The sequence below is a fragment of the Pinus tabuliformis genome, chromosome 7, assembly GCF_031772625.1.
Source record: "Pinus tabuliformis cultivar Carrire ecotype Pingquan chromosome 7, CPIR1, whole genome shotgun sequence".
NCBI lineage: Eukaryota > Viridiplantae > Streptophyta > Pinopsida > Pinales > Pinaceae > Pinus > Pinus tabuliformis.
The window spans coordinates 2,012,576,639-2,012,595,827 of record NC_142293.1 but is presented as its reverse complement, the minus strand read 5'-3'; positions in this window follow the sequence as shown (position 1 = coordinate 2,012,595,827).

Below are 19,189 nucleotides of genomic sequence, written 5' to 3'. Positions count from 1 at the left end.
TTGAGAAAGACTTCTAACTTGAATTTATCCAACTAATTAATCCATAATGAATTAATTAATTATTTCCAAGAAGCTGGTGAGACTAAAGTCGAATTTTAATTCACAATTTTAATTCAAGGACAAATTAAAATTGGAATTTATGGATTCTATTTTTATCATTTCTTGTTGCTATTTTCAACACTAACAACTCAATCGAAACAACTGTGTTGCCTTGGCTTGGAATGTGTGTCAATCGAACAAGAGTTTGCAGATGCTACATCTTACAATCAAGCTAGTGTGAAACCAAGATGAGTTGAGAGCTGAACAATAATTCTAGAGGTGTTAGACTTGCTTTTCACAAACAAGGTCCATTTAGAGAGCTGGAGTTCTACCAGTGTGTCGCCAAGTGTTGTAACAGCTACAACCACCCTCCAAAATTTTGCCTTAGCCCATTTTGGAGCATCCCTACCAACCTTTAGCAACACTTTGTCTTGCTTCGTCCAGTACATAAGCTTTAGTGTTTTTCATGCACATAGGCAGCCCGTCGAGCACAACTTGATGCATTCCCTTCACAGGCTGTTCACCTGGACTTGGTCCAGCTAGAGGTCGAGTAGCTTCCCCAAGAAAATTGTGCATTTTTGGAGGGCAACCAGCCTTCCATCCAAAAATTGTGTAATCTTATCTGGCAACCTGTTGGGCTCCAAAATTGCGCAATTCTGTGAGCTAATACTCCCAGCAGAAATTGCGTAAATTTCCCTAGCAGGGCTGCTTAGCACAAAATTTGTGCAAATCTGGGTAGCAGTCGGCTACTCTACACAGAAATTGAGCAAACCTCCCAGACAGTCATCCTAGCTCCCAACCAAAAATACACATTTTTCTCAAGCAGTTGAGCAGCTGCATGCATGAGCAGTTCGGTTGACCAGTTCCACTCGGGACCAAGGAAACTTTACTTGCATGCATGCATGACTTGTTCTTCCTAGAATAGAAAAATGCAACATGCAAAAGGCATCCCATGATTCAAGTAACTATTTTTAGCAGCTGGGGTTACATGCAAGTTGTTTTAGAAGTTTCCCACCAAGTGTCACTTTTTCCTAGATTTGTGGCATCCGTGTCATGAGCCCAAACTTATTTATTCGACGCATCAGAGCTCATTCTTTCACATCGATCTTGGAGCTTTGACATCCCACAACACATCTAGGACTCTTTGACACATCCAGCTTAGCTATTCACATGTAAGTGGCCTCAACTTGTATTTTTTTAGCATTTCAGTCGCTTTTTGTGTATTCGCTTGTATGAGTGTTGTTTGCTTGATTTCTTTGATCACTTCTTGTTTTTTACATGTATACTAGCTTGTCCTAGCTCTGTTTCAGTTTTAGATGCTATCACACTAATGTCGCATGCATGAAACTGTTTTTCACGAACATTCGCCCAACCAGCGAACGCTTCACCCGCATGCATGTTGATCTATTTGTTGAACCTTTAATTCATGTTTTGCATGCACTATAAATCACTTTTGCTATCACTTAGTGTCACCATGCATTCATTGTCTTATTTGCTTTCAGTTTCCCGTCAGCGAGTCGGGCTAACCTTGGCCGGGATTCTGCCTTACTGAGACTACTTTGCGCAGTCTCGGGAAGGAAGGTTCTGCCTTCCTCTCCAAAAATGTGCATTTGTGCCCAACACTGGCCTCAAGGACTATTTTGTGCACTTTTGGAGGACAGTGATTGTTGGCCCAAGAAATTGCGCAATCCAGTCCTTGGGCCTGTAGTCCTTCCCATATGGAATTGCGCATTGCACAATCCCAACAGCAACAAACCAATCTGGATTGCGCATTGTGCAGATCTAGTAGCCAATACTACTTGCCAGACAACCCAGACTGCGTTTTGCACAGTTATGGCAGCCAATCACCCAGCCTCCCAGAAGAAATTGCGCAATCTTGCTCATCAGTTTCCCAGGTATGTGTTGTGTGGATCATCAGCTGAAGGAGCAAATCACGAAGGCTCGACAGTCACCCGGAGGTATGAATGCAAATATTTACATGTCCACCTACATCCTAGATGCAGTCTATGCTCGACATGAGTTCCTGGGCTTGGAGTGGCATGGTCACCGATGGAGATTGCTGTGAACACATATTTCAAGTTGTTTTCTGAGTGTAGCTTCAAAGGAGTAATCACATGATTGTCCGATAATTTTGTCGTCCCTGTGTACAAGATGATATTCAAACAAGATCCAACCTGCATGTCAAAGTAAGCAATGGAGGCATTGATAGGCATTGCAGATTGGTATGCCTGACCATCCAGCATTTTCATCTGAATGTTCAGTGCGGAGAAGCCTCCGCATGTTCTGCCAAAGTTTACCTTGGACGTACTTGTCATGCAGGAAGTAGCCTATCACATCTTGACATGATTGACAGCTAGACTACAATCGAAGAAGAAGGCAGCTTGGCCCACTCTTCCGTTGCGGATTGGGTTATATGAGATCTAGAGTATCAAGCAAGCAGATGTCGAAGTAGAACTGATGAAGAAGTACCCATTCGACCTCCGAAGCTACAATCTGTATGAACCACATTGCATCACGAAGGATCACTACATGATAGTTCAGTTAAACTGGATCTACGGGGCGCTTCATTGGGCCGAGGAGGACCCATGGAGATATTGCTACAATTGCTCCAGACCCAATGAATTGGTCGAATTCGCTATGGAGTGGTTAGCGAAGCAGCATCACGGAGAGCACCAATAGTAGTAGTAGAGCCAATCATACCAGTGTGTGACAAAGGGAAGAGGAAGATTGTTGATTGCATGGAGGAGGAGAAAAGTTGCAAGTTTCGAGCAGATCCACTTGTAGAGAAAGCAACTATTGCCATAGAGGCAAAGAGGCAGCAACACGACAAGTGAATCGGGCAAAGGCAGAAGGATAAGAAGAGAATGGAAGAAGCAGAGAAGGAGTTGCATGAGCTGAGAGAACAACTTCAAAAGGAACAAGAGCTATGCAAACAGGAGAGGGAAGCGCAGCGGCAACAGATACAGCAGGGGGTGCATCATGTGCAAACAGAGGAAGCAACACCCGTACAAGTAGTTGATTCACCTGAAGAGCTGGCATCGGGTGAATAGGGTGACCATCGCGGGGGAAAGAGTTTTCTCATGAGATGGAACATGCACTTGAACAGTTGGATGCAGACATGGAGCAGCAAGAGTTGGAACAGGATAGGAACCTCATGCTTCACCACAAATAGGTTGAACCACCCACTCCAATGCATTCAAAAGAGGAGCAAGTCTCGGATGACCAAGGAGGCACTGAGATCCTTGGTGATCAGTCGGAAGAAGAGATGCACAACATCTCGTTTGATGAATCCCAACATAGAGTTGTGTAGTCTCGTGGAGTGTCAACTTCGGAGGATCAAACATCTCATGCGCAAGTTGAAGAACGAGTGATTGTGACTGATGTGCACAAACATCTCGCTGCCTTGCCCAATGCAACCAGTATGTATTCCAAAGCCACTAGCTCAAGTGTTCGCTTCCTAATAGCCGAGAATGAGCGAATGGCAAAGGAACTACAAACAACCAAGCAAGGAGGAGACTTGGTGACAATGTCCACCCGAGTTGAACTGAAGAAGTCAATACTAGATGAAGTATTGTCCCTCGGCACAGTTATGCGAGCATTGTAGTCCAAGTTTGGTATCGTGCACAAGGCAGTCATCCATCTCAATGGATGGCAACAAAAATGTGCTAGGACAACACACATCACGAACATACATGTTGTTGTTGATGAGATGCAAACATGGACGATGAAGTACAAGGGAGCCCCATTTCACGTGCCTAAGATGATGAGGGTCAATGTGGTCAAGCTGAAAGCACGTATCCAGAGTCAAATCTGAAACTATGAGGATCTCCCGCAACTCATCAAGAGCATAAAAGCTTCGCATGCACGAGTATTCAAGAGCATGGATGTTGTGGTGCACACACATGCGATCCCATCACTTGGGATTCTCACCCAAGCGAAGACCAAGAAGCAGGTCTGACTAGAGCTTGACTCGTACTTCAACGAGTTGATGATTAATAATCTGCCCTACAACAAACTGTTGTTCACCAGATGTTCCACCAATCCACCAGAAAACCCAACCAATCTCGCTGCCAAGCCAGTTAAGACCACATATCCATGCCTTCAGCTCAACCCTATGCTCCATGATCTAGATACCCAACAACTCCCTCTGAGTTGCTTCGTTGTGCACACTCCGATTCATTGTCCCTCAAAGTAGTTGAGATACGCTCTGATACATTGTTGTTTTTCCACTATCTTTGGTATAGGATAGAATCTTAGAATCTCTGACACTACCAAACCAAGAATCACAACAATACTACATTGCACAACGGTATATAAACAACAGTAAATATATTAGAGCACAAAATATGGAAATTTTTTTACAATTTTCAACCTAACTTCGTTATATTAATCAACATATAATATAACAGTCTAGGGCTCCTGTACAAAGATAATGGCCCTCATACATCCACTAGTACAAGAATACAAAACTGGGGCTTGGTGTCGGTCCATCAACAACCAATCTACCCTCAACAAGACACTCTGACTATCTGGCTAATGTATTCGACTCTCTCATCTCCTCTCAGTCGTACCCTGTACCTGCCCAGTCCTTCGGCTCCCAATCTGTAGCTCCTACCTCTATCAATGCTCCAAGTCCATCGGACCACTGAAACTCGGCTTTCAATCTACTCACTAGTTGATCGTTCATCCATCAACAAATCAACACATCGAGACTCTTGTCGAGTTGTTCACAACTCCACTCGTGAACAACTCTCAATCTGCACATTGTTGCTCCTCGGCTACTCAGGGACTTCAACCCACTATTGTCTTCCTGTGTTGCTATGATGAAGACCAACATAGGACACAGAGGGCTGCCACCTATCACTACAATATTTCCATCTCCCATAATGAACACGGGCTAAGAGGATTGTTAATCATCTCTTGTAGAAGTCCTTCTCCACATACAAGTCTAGGGATGCTCAACTACTCCTCTAGTTCGCCAAACCTTGAGCTCAACAATAGCCACTCTAACAACCATCTAGGTCCATGAAGATGGTGCACACCATGCTCCAACTTGGGCACTATCATGTTGTCCTCCATCGTACCATAAATGCCCAATCATGTTCACATTTGATCCACTCTCACGTTGCCCTCCAATAGCCCATGAGTGACCAATACTTGTTGTAGCATCTGCTCCTAGTTAGGGCATCCAACACCTAGGAAACCCTTCCACATGGCTACTAATAAACTTCCAAACTATCCTCTCCTAGGACATCATCCACTAGCATCAATTCAACCTTAACACAGTACATACTTAGCCTTGCTCAGCTTATGCGTCAACTTGGTGCAGTCTGCTACATGCTTAACTCGCACTCGCATTACCTGCACTCGTGTTCATTTCTTGATGTGTATACTATGAAAGATGCTTCTTGGATGTGTCTAAATGCCTCCCACTTGACCTATATTTATAGGCATCAAGTGGCTCCAACAAATTTGTCTTTGGGCACTCCTTTAACCTCAAGACGACCTGCCCAACTAAACCAAATTTGCCCATCTTAACTTCAAAAATTCATTTCTCTTCAACCACACTCGGAATTAGATGATTTTCGATGCGTCAGATTCATCTTAACGAGTACTATCATCTTGACCCATCACATGTCGAAATGATCTCTTCATAGCTTTGTCCCCAACATCGATGGGTGCAAAACACCAAGCTTGGGTTTTAAGCCCACAAGGTCATTTATGGAGCTCTTTCCTCCAAACCCTTAATCCTCAACGCTTCAAGTACTCCCCAAGCTACAAAAATCAACATAATCAACAAACCAAAACCAAAGTGACCTTCCTCAGGAGTTACAAGGCCCCCAGGGGCTAACTAACCACTCCAGGTGACCAACCCCTAAGTTAACTTTTTTTTAATTGAAATAAACTCCCACTTGCTCCCATGACAAACCCTCCATATGAATGTAACCCTCCAGTCGCTCCCACAACAAGGCCTCCATGCGATTGTAGACTCTTTCACCCAGTTCTTTGCCAACGATTGCGAGATTTAAGCCATCTTTTTCAGGCTAGTCTCCTGATCACCGGCCATAACTTCATGAAAATTTCCAGAACAATGAATGACACCAGGACAAAGCCTTTAACCTAACCAAGCCTACCCATGACATACATTTCATCAAACACATCATGATCATGTAATATAGAGGTCATAATTGCAACATATCTAATCATAGGGGTCTCATACTTATATGAGAATCGTCAATAAGGTCTTATTCCCTCTCACAAACGTTGTATTAACATCTATTAGGTCATTCATTCATTAACATCTCATCTACTAACCAAAACATGATGAGAGCCTGTTGTGGCCACCAACAACCCCCCTCCTTATTTAGTATTAGCAATAACACTAGGTAAGAGGGGACCCTTAGTAAAAAATTCAAAAAATCAATTAAGGCTCATGTATTTTTACTCCTTAAGAAACATCGCATCGCGCAAAGAATGATAGGACATTTCCTTATGAGTAAAAATGATAAACTGCAAGATTGCGATGCGAACTCCATCGCATCGCATGCACTAATAAACATTCACATTGGAAAACCATTAAAAAATCGCCGATATGTGATATGCGATATCACATAGCGCAAAATTTCATGAAAAACACATAACGATTTAACGATCACGACGATCTGCGATAATGCGATATTGCGATACTGCAATCCGCGATCTTGCGATAGCGCGATTGAGCAACCTTGCGATAACACAACACAATGAAATTGCGGCAATGCGATACTGCGATAATGCGATACTGTGATGCAGATCACAAAAACATTTCATTGCAGATTTTCCCCGGCTCAACATTCAAGAAAATTTTTCCATAAACCAAGAACTGGATACGCGCTTTAATGATAATTAATGAATTATACGCCAGTTGTTAATGAAAGACGGTTTTGTGTTTTTTGAAGAGCGAGGTTACGTCAGGTGGCATGTTTTTGTACATCCGTAGAGTTTAAAGCTTTCCTGTCGGTTTTTATTATCATTACTCTCTCCTCATGTGTGAATTGCAAGAATGAAAAACAGAAGTTACACAGAGCAATGTGCAGGAAGCTATGAGGAAAAAGGGTAAAACTCCAATGTTCAAAGACAGAGAAAAGACGCCCACATGCAACAGAGCCGCAGATTCACAGAACGCTGTTGAGCCATCCAGTACAGATCTTCCATTTACAGCCATGGTTGAATGAGTATTGAACAATGTTGATATGAACAGGTAGTTTAACGCTCAAGGTCACGAGCTCACGAAATCAATATTTTTACAAATTTTGAAGCTTTATACCCGGTGAAGAAAAAGGTGTTGAAGGAGAAAACGCATCAAAGAAGCCCGGATCAAGGAACGGACGTAGTTTCCGATGCGCGATTAGCGCCTAGCGCTAATCGCTGAGAAAATTGTTCGAGAAGCAAAGCCTCTAACTGCTTAGTCATTTGTAAAGCTCGGAAAATACAAGAAAGCAATGGTAAAGAACAAACTGGAAACAGAAAGCTAGAGAAAAAGGCAGAATCAATTCAAGGGTTAACCAAGTTGAACATGGATTATTACTGGGCATACACAGTAAATCCACATAGTCAGAAGGTTACTCTCGAGTATATCATCGATGTTGCTGAGAAAATGGTGCCAGCTCTTACCATTTCTGTTTGCTTAGCTCAACCAAAAGCGGAAGACAGTCAACCAACTTTCCCAGGCAAATATTGAATGCTTACAACATTAAGGAGCAAATGCAGAAATAGTTAGATATTAGATTTAATTTTTAGAAATAGTTTTGCTTAGAAAAATGGCGGTCATTTAAACCGTATCCTGAATCTTTGTAATTAATTTATTTAGTTAGTAGTATTTAAACCCTTCTCATGCATTTAGAGAAGGATCCAGAAATTGATCAAAAACTTGTCCTCAGAACATGCACTTTTGCACCCTCAGAGGAGGTTTTGGTGAATGAATGGATCAAGATTTGTTGATGTTTGCATTTGATATCTGCTAGTGATGTTGCACTTCTGTACTCTTAGTGGATGTTAGAGCAAGGAGAGATAAATCATTGTCGCTTGAAGCTTATGAGTTGGACTAGTCATAAATGGTACTTTTATCTCTTGACCATTTTTGCTTATATGTTAAAGTGATATACAGTTTTTAGTTGTTTATGTATTATTGCATGAATGTTTGAGTTATCATTTGGCACTTTTGTACGATGATAGCTATTTATTTATGCCTAATGTATGAATAGCTCATTATGCGATATGTTTTTTCACAACTGTTTCCTCTAACTTTTTATGCGAAGTGGTTCATCTTGATTGATTTCCTTTCTTATAATCGTTGAATAATCTTTATTACCAGTTGTTATTTGAAATCTCTTTAGATCGCATAATAAAAGAAATACATCCCGGGTTAGTATAGATTTAGATGTGCTGTTTATTATATTACAGTAGCATAGAATTATATTAAAGTTAGAATTAGAATATCTTAAATAGGAATTGTTAGATCAACAACATCAAATTCTACACACACACATTCATAGATTGGGAAACTGGTCCCATTATCCCCAGTCGGACCTGCTATACCAAATGGATAAGGAGCTGCCAACCAAGGTCCGGACCGGGCGGGTATCCCCCTTGTTGTCAACCCGATTTTTGGGGCTTCAACAGAGCCATAACTCAAGACTATCATAAAACCATGCTTGTAACCAACATATAACCAGATAAACAACAATAATAGAACAACCATCATAGCCACATAATAACAAGTACATTTACACATAAAACACAAGAGGAAAAGAGCTCTTATTAACATATGCAAATCCAACCAAGTCAAGAACTTCCATGTACCACCCGACCATAGACTGCGTTGAACCAAATCTTTCTTTTAACCAATCACCCTTGTGCCATATTCCAAGCATCAATGTGGGATCTTATGGAATAAAACAAGAAAACCAAACCAGGGTTTCCAGAGGCCAAACCACGTCAACCCTCAACTAATGATTCCACCTCATAGTCGGACATCACTAACCATCACCATATCGGCCTCTATCCAACTTGTCTAGGGCTCTAGAGTGCTTGTTCTGACCCAGCTTCCAGGACGAGTAACTCAACCCATAGTTGTCGTTGGGCTCTAGAGAGTTTGCCCAACCAAAGATTCCAGGAATAGTAACTCAACCCAAGCTACTACAGGGCTTCATAGTGTTTGTCCAACCAAGACTTCTAGTACTAGTAACTCAACCTAAGTTGTTATAGGGCTTTCATAGCATTTGTCCAACCAAGGCTCCAAGAAATAATAACTCAACCCAAAACCATAAGGAACATTAGCACCAACCAGAAAACAAAAGGTAAAACCCACAATACCATGGCTAACTCGGAAATAAAAAAGCTAGGCAAAACCTCTGTCAATCTAGGCAACCCTCCATGTCAATGGCAGATCATAACCAAATAACCACATGCATATGCCATGGATATAAAAACTAGAAAGGAAATCATACATGCAACTCAGTACCTGCAAACAAAACCCATTGTAGTTGTTGATCCCGTTGTCCCCTTCCGCTTCCTACTTTTCCTTTGATTTATTGCCCCAAATCCCAAGTTTGCCACAATGTTCCAAGAAAACTATAAGTGTACAAGAGTATGAAGAGAGAGAATAGAATAGAGACCTTCACCATAAAACTGACAAAAAGTTGTGAATTGATCCTCATAAGCCTTTTTATCATTGAGGCCTCTATTTTATTCAATTTTCCATAATTTTCCTTCAATTTCCTCCTCACATGCAACTTGTGACATTTCACCTTCCTTTTCTCCTATTTTCCATTATTTTAATACATAAAATGCCAATAAATACCTCATGCCTTTTCAAAGTCTTTTTCATTGTCTTTTCCAATTTCCATAGCCATTAATTAATCACAAGTGATCCCCATCACTATGTTTTTGCCCAACATTCAACTTGGAATACGTGTCCCACGACCTTGGCTATTATTTTTCCTTTATTAACTTTATTACATGGATTTTAACCTGGGGTTGTTACAGACCCCTCCCCCTTAGGGGAACATTGTCCTCAGTGTTCAATGACACCTACAACCAGCAAGACCGTTAAAAACCAAACATACTGCCCATGGAGCTTTATAACTTAGCTCGTTGCAATATTTACAATGAACAACCTGCTAAAAAGCAAACCAACATGACAAACATAGCAACATGACCACCATACCTCTTATTGGAGCTCTATAACACAACTCATTGCATTATTTACAATAACAAACATATATAAATATGTACATATACCAAAACTCATTTTCCTCCACCAGTAAACAATGAAGTATACATAGCCTACATCTGATCATCCATCTCCCATGTAAGTTCATCAAGCTCAAATTGCTCCCACTGCACTTTAACTTGATCGATTTCTCAATTCAAGAGCATGAGCATATTTCTCTGCAAAATGCAATGAGGTTCCGGCTGGAATTTTCATTGTGTTTCTACCTACAATATAGATCAGTTAATCACATGATCAACAGATTTAACATACTTCTTAAGTAATGACACATGGAAAACATCATGGACTTTCACTATCAGAGGCAGTGCAAGTCTGTAGGCTACTGGTCCAATCCTCTCAAAGATCTCGAAAGGCCCTCAATACCGAGGTACCAACTTCGCACATGACCCAATCCTCAAGGAGCTCTTCTTGGGCTTGATGTGCAAGTACACATGCTCCCCAACTTGAAAGTCCTTAAATGCCCTCTGCCAATCTGCATAACTCGTATGTTTGTCATGTGCTGCCTTTAGATTCTTCTTTATAGCTTGCATTTCTTGTTCCATCTCTGCCGACATGTCTAGTCCTACCTATACCCTGTTCACTAGATCACTCCAACTGATAGGAGTATTACAAGTGCCTCCAACGGACTCATCCTCAATGACTCCTTATACTCATTTTTGTAAGCAAACTCTTCCAGTCGAAGGTACTCTTTCCACTTTCATTGTTGATGCATAACATACATTCTCAACATGTCCTCCAAGATCATATTGGCCCTCTCTATTTTTCCATTTGTCTACGGTGATAAACTGTAATGAAGGCCAACTTTGTACCCAAACTTGCAAATAATTCCTTCCAAAATCTGGAGGTGAACTTGGCATCCCTGTCTAACACAATCTTCTTCAGAACACCATGCAACCTCACTATCTCCCTGATCAAGACATGTGCTACATCATTAGCTGAAGAAGTAGACTTCACTGGAATGCAGTGCACTACCTTAGTTAACCTATCAACCACAACCATAATGGAATCATGTTGTCTAGATGTGCTCGACAAACCTGTAATGAAATCCATGGAAATGACCTCACAAATCCACTCTAGAATCAGAATCGACTGTAGTAGACCACCTGGATGCTTACACTCTGCTTTTACTTGTTGAAAATCCGAACATCTGGCCACAAAATCTTCCACTTCCTTCTTCAAAGTCGGCCAATAATAAAACTTCTTCACCGTTGTCATTGTCTTATGATATCCTAGGTGACCTAAATATGACTTAACATGACAATGCCTCAAGATATGCTTCTTGAGCTCACTGTTGTTCGACACATAGATCATGTCCCTAAATCTGACCAAACCATCTATTGTGAGATGATAGTCCACATCTTGATCACCTGTATCATGTTGTAATCTCTGCCTAAGCTCCCTATGCCTATTATCTTGTTATCTTGCCTGCAAGATCCGATCTTGTATATTTGTCCCGTACAAACTCAGAGTTGTAATGTGATTTACCTGTACTCTTCTGGTAAGAGTATATGCAACCTCATTCTCATTCCCTTTAATGTACATGATCTCAAAGTCAAACTCATTAATCGTGGCCAACCATCTGGCTTACCTGACATTCAGATTCGGTTGGTCAAATATGTTGGGAACCACAATTGTCATTAGACCAAAACCCGCAGGTGTTAGTCAACGATCGCGTCACCAGAGATAAGGATCCATGAGAGGAAGTTACTCCATGTCGTGAAACACACGGGGAGAGATGTCGAACAATCTCCCCCCCAAAGCGAGTCGGGTGTGTATCAAACTTGTGACCTACGCTCTGATACCACTTGTTAGGAATCACGATTGCGGTTAGACCGAAACCTACAGGTGTTAGTCAATGATCGCATCACCATAGATAATGATCCATGAGAGGCAATTAGTCCATGTCCTGAAACACACAGGGAGTGTTGGTTTATCCAATGTCCAACAAAATAAGTTTCTCAATCCATTGTGATCACTCATCAATACAAACCTCCTGCCAAGAAGATAATGCCTCCGCATCTTCAATGCATGAATGATCACTGCCAACTCAAGATCATGTGTCACAATGTTACACAGTAATTTGTCACCATCCCTGTTACTCCTCTTGTCGTACCTTGGAGGACCCATCCCGGGAGTTATAAGAAGTGACAAGGTCTAAAAACACTTGCATTATGTTCCCCTGAGTATATACTCCATGTTCCCTGAAGACATCTTCTGCAGATTATCCCTGAAAAGTGACCTTTTTCCATTGGCGCAAGTCCACAATATCCTACCCGCGCCAATGATGGAGATCCTCAAAAGGGGGCGCGACCATTGGCGCCCTATCTTAGAGCAACAGTCGCGCCAACCAAATTTAGTCGTGCTTTTTGCCTTAATGCACGTCCGACTATTGTTTCCTTCATTACATGGAGCTTTTCTAAGGATAGAAAATCAGTCTTTTGTCGAGCTTTATCCATCTTTATGGCTTTTACTAATCCGCGAAAGGTGTCCAGGTTCATTGCATCCTCCTCCCTTCTCCATTTATATAAGCTTGTCATTATGCATTGGACAAGCTAGAGTGTTGGTGTTAGTGTTATGCTAGTGATTTGGTGATTGAGTTATAGTAGTGATGATTATTGGTCATGGAGTGTTAGATGTTGAGTTCTTGGAGGAATGCTAGTGAGTGCTAGAGAGGTTATGCTGCCGGAGAGGAGATGCATGTCAAGACACATATAGTTGTTCGCCCAGCCAGGAGAAGGGTCGACGTCAGAACAATGGTTGTAACTTTTCCTGTTTATTAATTGATGAGCGACTGCTATTATAGTTCCAATCTCATTATCTGTCATGGTGATATGTTGATTTATTTCCTTTCTGACTGAAATATAGTTGTGCCTTGGTAGTTTCTATGTTGGTATCTGTCTTTTCCGTTGCATGTGCAGGTGTTTGTTTATGATCTGTTGGAGCAAGGGAGCGAGGATATCAACTCTGCTTCAATCATAGCATTGGACTCCAGGTTAGTCTTCTTGATTCACCTTTGATGCATAACTAGGAACTTGCGTAGCAGCGTGGTTTGTTTGTGGCTAGTTCTGTGATAGGCTAGTGGGATCGCCTCTGTCCGCAGAGGGGATTTACCTCACCAACAAATTGGCGACTCCGCTGGGGAATAACTCTTTGATTTCTGTCTTGCATGTTAATTTTCTTCTGCTTGCTTGAGTGCATGAGCTTCCTGAGTCAGTTTTGAGTTGATTCTTTACTGTTTGACCCATCTGAGCACTGTCAACCCGACCTGAGGTCGTATCATTTATCTTTTTAGTTGGCAAGCTTAATTGGCGCGGTTATTTCTCTGACAATCGCGCCAGTTGGCGCATGTTGCTCAAAAACAACTCGCGCCAATTCTGTGGTAGCACAAGTTGCAGGCTGACAGTCGCGCCAACTCTGTAAATTTTGCCTGTGTGTGGGTGGAAAGCTCATTCAGTCTCTTTATATATCTCTTTCAGCCTCTGGAACTGTGTTGAACCTATGCTTGACTGGTCTTAGCCTGTATCCCTCAGCTGTTTGCTTATTTCCAGTGACTTTGCATGTCTAGCCTTCTATGGGAAGTTTCGGTCTCTTGATTATCCAGTCAGCTTGTTGGTTGTGTTCAGCACCTATCCAGTGCTTTGTTAAAGCTTGATCTTCTATACTCTGAATACTTCACTTCTAGCTTCTTTGGATTTCACTAGTCTTTGTGTTTTTCCTTGCTTGCATGGTTCATTTTTTGTTTTAGGATTGGTTCTATTTCATTGACTGAACTTGGATTGTGCATATCTCTTAGAATTTGTTTACATGCATCATGCCATCTTAAAGAAAAAAAAAAAAAAATCTCTTGCATTATAGTAGTTAGCATTTATTGTTATTTGTTGCTATTAAAAAGAAAAAGACAATATTTCGTTTCTTGTTATTAGCTGCATTAGGATCTTTGTTGAAGTGATCATTTCGTTTGTGAAAAAGATCTCAACTCTCCTGTAGATAGAGTTCATTGAATCAAATGATTTAATTTTGGCATATAGTTTGCATGTAAGAAGTTTTTGAGATATCACATACGTAGGACCAAAAAACTGAAACATAATCAAAGATAAACTTTAAAATGAACTCAATGAACATAACAACGCATTGGAACATAACACCAACACTCTAGAGGTCTATGTTAGAGACGTGTTCCGGCGTCTTTAAACCTGGTAGTTTATCGTCGAGTGGTTGGGTGATTCCTCCACGGTGAAACGATAGGTGCCAATACGGACTGTGCTCCCACGTACCATCGAGTATATATTGGGAGACCCCTTTAGGAATAAAGCCTTTATCCATAGGAAGCCGTGTCAGCCGCCCTACGATTCGCAATGCAGTGAACACAGCATTCACGAAGATCGACCACCCGTACCCTAAAAAGTATTCTGTGGTTTTGCGAAAAGTTTGGCACACCCTCTACCTAGAATTCCAGAGCAGTCACTTTTGATCCTTTTCGGACTCCCTAAACGAAAAGGTGCCTGTGAGCGTCTTGTCACTTCGTGCTCATTAAATATTCGAAGGAGACTAGAGTCATCTTTGATCCTTTTCTCGACTCTTAAAAAATGAAAAGGTTAAGTTCAGTGTCTTAAAATTTATTGGCCACGATAACATTACCCAATTAGATTTTGTTTGCCTTAGCTTGAGTAGGGTTATTTCTCGTTCAATGGCAGCCTTTCCGGTTCCCACCGGCCAAGGTGTTCCTCCTGATGGGAACCCTCGCCCATTTCCTTCTGTCGGAAATGTTGGCGTTCAGTATATCGCAACATTGTCTTTGCCTGGGTTGACCATTGGTTTACCCGTATGGTTGTTTTCAAACTCGGTGGTCTCAAGTGTGATGACTCCTGTCCCACCACCACCTCCTCCACCCGAACAACACCATGTTGATTCTAAGGTGGACCCCTTCCCTTCTTCGCTTATTGCTGCGTCCTCATCTTCTACTTCGCCTGGTGAAACCTTGGATTTCACTAACCAGGTGGCTAAGAAGAAGAAGAAGAAGTCTCCTAAGGGAAAGGTCGTATCTACCACGAAGTTATCAGAAATGGAATCACCTTCTGCTCCTCCGCGGAAGCTTCGGTCTCCTTGTCGATTATGCAAAGGGGACCATTTTCTTTCTGATTGTCCTGGCATTCCAAGGATCCTAGATATATGGTCCCGTGACCCGACTCGCCCCTTACTGTTGCAAATCGACGATACCTTACTAGCTGGTAACAGAAAAGGGAAGGTTCGTTTCCCTTGTCAACTTTGTGAAGGTAATCATCTCCTTCACCTTTGTCCACTTATGGATGAAGCTTCCCGTCTTTTGGCAAGTCTGTCGGATCCCATACCCCAACTACCCGTTGGATATCAGCGTCTTTTTACACCTGCAGAGCATCTCTCCATTAACCAAGTAATCAAACATGATTCCTCTTTAGTTCAACTTTCTCTTCCTGAACCTACCTGTGCTCATCCTGCTCCAGACCAGTCCCTGGTCGGAACAAGTGATTTATATTCATCATCTACGCACCACTTGATCATCAAAGATGAACCCCCTGAGTCCAAACCAACCAAAAGTCCACAGTCCCAGCTTACAAGTGACCCGGTCTTTCCAAAGGTCCAGCTTACAAGTGACCCGGTTTTGCCTACAGAAGTTCCATCCCTAGATGCTCTTACACCTAAATCCAAACCAGACAAAAGTCAAAAGGTCCGGCTTACAAGTGACCCAGTTTTGCTTTCAGAACTTTCAACCCTAGATGATCCTACATCTGAATCCAAACCAGACAAAAGTCAAAAGGTCCGGCTTACAAGTGACCCGGTTTTGCTTTCAGAACTTCCAACCCTAGATGATCCTACATCTGAATCCAAACCAGACAACAGTCAAACGGTCCGGATTACAAGTGACCCGGTTTCGCCTTCAGAAGTTACCTCCTCAGATGATGTTATCACTGCCAAGAATGAAGAACCCACCGTCCAAATTCTATTCATTGACATAGACGTTAATGATCAAGTGAGCGTCCCTCTCATTTCTTCACACCAGGAAGAAAGTCCATTAGAATCATATCCGGCTGTCTATCCAGTCCCACCTCCAAGCAACCTAGTTGTTTCCTTTAATTGGGATCAACTAGTCAATCCTCGGTTACCAGCCGCCATACCATTTCGAATTATAGTCCAAGTCTACCGCATGGTTATGGCTGGTACAATTATTGATGAGGGATCTCCTGTGAGTATCCTTTCTTCAACAGCTTGGGAAGCACTTGGTTCCCCACTGCTTCTGCCTGAGATGAGAAACCTCATAGGTTTCCATTGAGAAATCACTCGACCTTTAGGAATTCTTCCCAATGTACCTATCACGTTAGAAGGGAAGACTATCCAAATGGGTCTCATGGTAGTCCAAGGTCTGTTAGATTACAATTTACTCCTTGGACGAGACTATATTTATCGCATCCGTGCTATTGTTTCCTCACTCTTCAGAGTGATGTTTTTTCCGCATGAAGGAAGAACGATCAAAGTCGTAGACCAACTTTCATTCCCTGGTTCGCACTTCACATATAGTCATCTGCCTTTCCTAAATGGTCTTATTTCCACAGGAAATGCCCCAGCACCCACTCCATCATTCTGATGACGGCAGCTCACCCGGGCGCGTGACTGAAGCCCAGGCATGCATCCTCCTCCATAATCGAGTCTTTCCAAGTGAACCTTCATTCCATCCACTCCGTGAATGCCATGAAGCTTGGGGGGCATGTACCTCGATTTGTATGATCATGCTGGGGGCATCATGCTGGAGGCATGCAATAAAAAAGCAAAGTTCTCCATGGTTCAAGCTTGTGTAAAAATGAACCCATTTACATCCCGTGATTGCCTTTTATCCTCTAAATCCTGCTAGATGAGCCTTGGTTGTTTCATTCCATCGCTACCATCTTTTTGGCCGATCATATGCTTTCACTTGGTTGTTTCTCCTTTCCTGAGGAACCGCAGCGATGAGTGGTCTTATTAGCCAGCCTCTTAACCTTTACGTGTTTCAAGTGAGTTCCACCATTACCGGAACCAGTTGCTATCCCTTATACCACTCGTTCCTTCAGGACGAGTCGCCTTTACGCTCTTTTCTGACTCGTAAAATATGAAAAGATTGCCGAGTATTTTTCCCTTTTTGACTCGTTAAAGAAAATAAAAATGGAGGTCCGCTTTCAGCTATTTTCTGACCATTTAAAGGGGAAAAGATTGCCGAGTCGCTCCTCTTGACTCGTTAGACGGTGATAAGAGGCGGTCGTTTTAAGTTCTTTTTGTCGACCGTTAAAACATAAAACGATTACCGGGTTTTTGTCGTTTCAAACTCGTTAGTGGTTACGAAACGACGTGGTTTTGACCGCTTTTTTACTTTTTCAGGTCAAAGTCACTAATCATGAAAAGTACTCCTCGATCGTAATGATCGGGCGGTTCTTTCGGGTATTATTTTATACTTTTTCGGGCCCGAGAGACACAACTTTACGAAAAAGGACATCCCTGGAGTTTCCTTTTCTGCTGTCTTTTCAAACTCTCTAAACATGAAAAGACGCCGAGTTCTTCCTTTGTCAGACTCGTTAAAACTTAATGACATCGGATTTTATTACAATACAAGCATATGCTATCCCCATCAAGCTTGTTAAAAATAACTGGGGTACTCGCCAGAAATGGTGGGGGGAAAAGAAAATTTTGAACCATAGTTATTACCGTAAAGGCAGTGTGTCGCTCTTGAACATGGCACTTTTTGTTTTCGTGTCCGGGGTGGGGATATTTCATCTCATATCTTTCACTTGCTTCCATGGACTTGGGTACCCTATTTGACCTCTCATTCACTCATTGCCTCGTCATAATGACCTTTGATACATTGATGTCAAATACTGCCAATTTCGTTAATGTGTCGTCGATATGTTCAAGAGAAGTTGACCTCTGAAAAAACAACCTCCTTCTGATAGTTCGCACAATCTTGATTCACAAAATTCATCTCTCTGTCTCGTGTCGATGATGTGGGAAACATTATGGCCCACCTTCGATCAATGTCACTCCCTGTCGACTTCAATTCATTATCCAGGGAATTGATCTAGAGACTCCTTTCCGGTGCCTTGGAGCCTGCATGCCTCAACGGCAGGTTCTTCATGTTCGACGTGAGGTTTTCATCATTGGCCTCCGATCGAATGATTCTACGGGTGTTCGACTTCAGATCATTGATTCACATGCCGTAGATTGTACCTATAGTACCTTGAGGGCCATTGTCATTATTGGTGGTACCTCTCGCGTCTGTTAACAGTTTCCATTATTGACTGGTAATCAGGCGATGTTCATGCATGTTCGACTTCAGCTCATATATTCACATGCTTGGACTTGTACTCTTGTTCGGGTCGAGATGGAGCGCAAGACCCTGGATTGTGTCTGTTGTAATCCAGGCGTGATTCTTGATACTTGACTCATTCACTGGATGGCTGCGACCATACCTGAGTCAATTCATTGATCCTAACCAGATGGCTGCGTCCATACTATGGATCCAGATTATTTATGTACTCTCTTATGGATGGCTGCGACCATACCACGTACATCATGTAATTGAAGTATCAGTCATGTCCCTTAATACAGCTCCTCGGCGGCAGTAACTATATGTGCTCTTATGTGTGTTCTTGTAAAGCATTTCACCCCTCTCCACCTCTCGGGCTTCATGCTTTAGGGGGCATCTGTTACACAGTAATTTGTCACCATCCCTGTTACTCCTCTTGTCGTACCTTGGAGGACCCATCCCGGGAGTTATAAGAAGTGACAAAGTCTAAAAACACTTGCATTATGTTCCCCTGAGTATATACTCCATGTTCCCTGAAGACATCTTCTGCAGATTATCCCTGAAAAGTGACC